General features: G+C 41.8%; 1 non-coding gene across 1 annotated transcript; it reads right to left on the reverse strand.

Moving 5' to 3' along the window:
• Positions 1 to 1623: 1623 nt before the first annotated feature.
• Positions 1624 to 1814, reverse strand: LOC120992940. Its single transcript, XR_005777126.1, has one exon. It is a non-coding gene; the product is annotated as a U2 spliceosomal RNA (small nuclear RNA).
• Between the last annotated feature and the right edge of the window lie 3220 nt (positions 1815 to 5034).

Genomic DNA, 5034 nt, shown 5'->3' on the forward strand with positions numbered 1-5034 from the left:
TGTATATAATTCCACATGTGTTAATTCATAGTTTTGATGCCTTCAGTGTGAATCTACAATTTTCATAGTCATGAAAATAAAGAAAACTCTTTGAATGAGAAGGTGTGTCCAAACTTTTGGTCTGTACTGTAGCTGTTTTTTAACACGATTCGTCACAAATACATTCGGATCAAATCAAATCTTTTTGGGAAATTCAGCGAACTATCTGAATAGAATTTTTGAGAAATTCACTTATCTCTAATCATATTATATTTTTTGTGATTTGTCCCCGGCCAGTATTCCCCAGAACCACTCATATATTGAACAGAGCTGTAGCTTGAACTTCTGAGGCCCCAATGTAAAATCTGTAACATATACTCCCACCTACAATGTGCAATTAATAGTACTGGCGTCTTCTTATGTGGCAGAGGAGCATTTAGGCCTCTCAGGAAGCAGGGCCTGGGTACAACCTCTGGATCCTTTATATCCACTTCCCTAGGAACCAAAAACGAATGGAAAATATGTGTATGATTTTATTAATTACGTACATGTTCAACGAACCCCTTTGTGACAGCTATTTGGTGAACAACATGGTGTAATATGTCAGTGGGGGAATCAGTTGTTCAACTACTTACAGTCTTTAATTTAATGTGTATGGGTGCCTTAATATTTTGAGAATACAGGGGAGAATTTTCCCATAAGCAATATATAATGATTACCTCTTTGTTTTAATCACCTAGCCCTGCTTCACAAATAACCATGAAGTGCAGGTATCAAAATGTCCACCAGATGTCAGCGTAACATCAGTCAAATTGTATGCATCGTTCACACGTTAGACGGATAGAGGCATAATCCTAGACGGTTATATTTCTGATTTTTCATCCAATCAATTATAGACTGCATGTATTTTTGTTATAAAAGATCATAAAAAAGGTAAAGTCAGCATCCACTTCACTTCACTGGATACATTGGATAATAGGGAGTTTCTTAGTAATGTCTCAGTACAGATTTTCCCTTTCATATTGATATAAATGTGTATACACTATGCATCAAGTTGTAACCATTAAAGGGGTTGTCTCATTAGAGAATCAAATCTTTTTAGATTGTTTTATTTTGCAGGCAGCAAACTGATGGTTTTGCAAGGGCAAGCCTTGTCAGGTTAGTAATATAGTATTCCATGGTGGGTATGGTGATGTTGGCAGGTCCCAATACAAATTGTTGGCTCATTTAGTCAATATAGACGTGTTTGCCTTCTTTCATGTGTATGGACAACTTAAATGAACATACCCTCATCTTCTTCCATAGGTTAACAAGAAGAAAGGGCGCATAAAGTGCTGGTTCTTTGACAGGTATGGAATAAGGCAGATGGAGGCACCTAAATTTCGGCAGCAATTGAACTTACTGTAGGATACAAACGTTCACTCCACAGGAGGGCACGGTACTTTAAAACGTTGCATCCAACATATTTGTATGGTATATATGCTTCATGGTTGCAAGTCACTCAGCATAAGGGTATAAAATCATAGTGGTTACTAGTGATGAGCGGCAGGGGCTATATTCGAATTTGCGATATTTCACGAATATTTTGGCGAATATTCGTCATATATTTGCGAATTCGTTATCTCCATTCATAATTTTTTTTTTTTTTGGTGCACCGGTCCTGGAGGTACTGCAATACCAGGTCAATGCGTGGAGTGGACAGAGCAAGCTCTTTTTCCATCTCCCTGTTCGAAAAATCCATTTAATATATGGTCCCCAGATAGGGGACGTATCAGATATTAAACTGATAAGAACAGATACTACACTTGATCTTAGCCAAAAGGCCGAGAAGCGATCATAATTTTTTTTAATGCGAAAATCGCAATGTAAAATTTGCTTACTGAACATGCGAAAAAGGTGCGTGGCTTAGTTTAGCAACTGTTTTCAAACTACCCGAAGTTTGAGGAGATTGGAAAACATGGTTGGCAGAAATTTTCTCGAAAGTGAGGAAGAACTCCTGATCACTGTAAGTAATTTGGCATTACAGCAGTGTATTTGATTACATTTCACATGCATGTCAGAACAATCGCTTTATATGCAGAGTGTTATAAAATATTCGCGATTGTGAAAATTTTCACTTGTGATGCGAATGTTTTTTCGCAATACATACAACTTCACATTTTATCAGGTCTCAGTAGATATTACTGATTGGTGCACTAAGTATTGTTGTAACATCACAGCACTATGTCTGTAGTATGTAAGTATGGACAGCAGAGAAATATCTCTGACATGCACATTGCACATCCATTTTCCTGCCACACACTATATACCCCCCCCCACACACACAAGCACAGTCTATATATTAGAGTTTGTGTCCCGTTGGTCAGGACTCAGGAGAAGCTTTCTTAGTCTTACCGACAGTATTTGCAGGTCCATTTAGCGTTACCCAGGGCGCACCACGGGGAGGCGAACCAGCTGTACACTCCATACCGTACCGTCACTTCACTAGACAGGTACATCTCTGCTCAGCTGACCAATATCCGATTGCTCAGAGCCCACACACATACAATCAATACAATTCGATCTTATAACGGTAACATTAAATCTAATATTTCCCCTTTTAAAGACTTAAAGAAGACCTTTCACCTTGAAAAACATTGTGAACTAAGTATGCTGCCATGGAGAGCGGCGCCCAGGGATCTCACTGCACTTACTATTACCCCTGGGCGCCGCTCCGTTCTCCCGTTATGCCCTCCGGTATCTTCGCTCACTAAGTTATAGTAGGCGGTGTCTGCCCTTGTTCTGCGGGCGTCTCCTTCTCCTAGGCTGTAGCGCTGGCCAATCGCAGGGCACAGCTCACAGCCTGGGAGGTTTTTTTCTCCCAGGCTGTGAGCTGTGCGCAGCGATTGGCCAGCGCTACAGCCTAGGAGAAGGAGACGCCCACAGAACAAGGGCAGACACCGCCTACTATAACTTAGTGAGCGAAGATACCGGAGGGCATAACGGGAGAACGGAACGGCGCCCAGGGGTAATAGTAAGTGCAGTGAGATCCCTGGGCGCCGCTCTCCATGGCAGCATACTCAGTTCACAATGTTTTTCAAGGTGAAAGGTCCTCTTTAAATACTTTTTGTTGTTTTGCTGAGGACATTATTTTCAATACTTGTATTAAAAAAACTTGGGATTATTTGCTTGCATCTTTATCCTGCAGAGCATGTTGGAGCGGGGCTATGATAGGACCCGGGTCAAGGATAAGAAGCAGAGTATTGTGAGGGAGATCCCTTTCGAGCTCTTAAGGAAGTTCAATGGCAGGCACCCTAGGATGGCCATATTAAAGAAATGGTCAGATTTGAAGAGGAAGAACTCGGAGCGGATCAAAGATATCCGTGACAGAATATGCCCAGGTACAATGCTTACATTACTTTTATATCTCTCTCCAACACTTTGTAATGTATATATACAGTTATGAAAATAAGTATTTCATCCCTTTATAAATGATTACTTATTACCTGGTGGGACACTTAGCAAATCAGCAGGTTACATCATACATCTCTACCTCGCCATGAGTATATATATAGAGATATATATATATATATTTATACACACAGCGAGGTACAGATGTATAATGCAACCGGCTGATTTTGTGCGTTTCACACACACACACACACACACACACACACACACACACACATAAATATTTATATGTGTGTGTGTGTATTGTGACAAATTGAGGGGTTTTGCCTGTCAAGGCAGGTATTTTGCTCCCAGCATGTACGGCTTGGCTAATTTCCAGCCAGGTGAGGTCAAATACCGGACCGGAGTTTAAATGCCGATCCGGGTTTTGGCAGCACCTGGCTGTTCTTAAATAAGCAGCTGGGCTCAGCAGAGATGTCTCTGTTTTTGGGATCTGAGTCTTTGTGCCATGCTGGAGGGATGAGAGAGCCGCATGCTGGGGAAACAAGCCCCCTAAAGCCTGCTGTGGACCACTGGAGGCAGAACTGCCAGCAAGGTGTAATATGAACTTTCCATTGTGTGTGAATTAACGCCAAGACTGCAAAGTTACGTGCTGTTTTGTGCAATTGCCTCAAGTGTGAATAAACATTGATGTTTTGAGTTAAGAACTTGTATTTTGCCTCTGTACTGCACCCGCTTACTCTAATCTACCAGAGCAAAACCCCACCGTATATATACATAAACTGCCATCATCATTCTGTATTCCAGTAAAAGGCCCCGTCCATCATTACATTAGATACATCCCACACTTAATTTGCATTCGTTATTATGAGTTCTGAGTTGTTTGTCTAAATTCTGAACATTGTGTGATTACAGGGGTTCCCGGTCCCTCCACCTGCCGCAGGCATTCGACAGAGGATCTGGAGGTGGTGGTGTTGTCCACCGAGGAGGAGGAGGGAGAGGAGGGAGAGCAGGCCGGACCCTCCCAGCAAGCAGCAGCATGAGGCGCCAGTCCCACCTGATGTGGCCGAAGAGGTGGAAGTGGAAGAGGCTGGACCTTCCCAGCAGCCAGATTCCCCCTCCCCTCGGTCCTGATGATGATGAAGAGGAGGAGGATGTCACCAGCAATAGCAATATAATTCTGTATCCATGCCACTTAATCTGAATTGCGAGTAATTTTTTTTAATTTTTTTATTTTAACAGTACCGATTACTTAAAAAAAAAATTAGGCAGATTCAGCAGGAGCATGAAGCCGGCATGCACGAGATGCGGAGGCTCATGTGAAAGCAGGTGTGAAAAATGAAGACGCTGCACCTCAAATGGAACTTCATGACCAACTAAAAAAGTTGCCATAGAGGCATGTTTGTAAATAAAATAAAAAATTCTGTTGTAACGTGTGCTTCCATTGTTTTCTTTTTGTGTAATTGTGAACTATAAGGTTGCAGTAAGGCCCCTTTAGTCCAGGGTCAAACTCATCAGGATCAGGACAGACAGTAACAGCATTATGTAAATGGTAACGTTGTAGTATAAGGCCTACACATAGCTGGTCCAAAATCATCAGGACACACAGCAGCAGCATGTAAATGGTAGCGGGGTAGTATAAAGCCTTTACATAGCTTTACCAAA

Source organism: Bufo bufo, chromosome 2 (genome assembly GCF_905171765.1).
Source record: "Bufo bufo chromosome 2, aBufBuf1.1, whole genome shotgun sequence".
NCBI classification, from domain to species: Eukaryota; Metazoa; Chordata; class Amphibia; order Anura; family Bufonidae; genus Bufo; species Bufo bufo.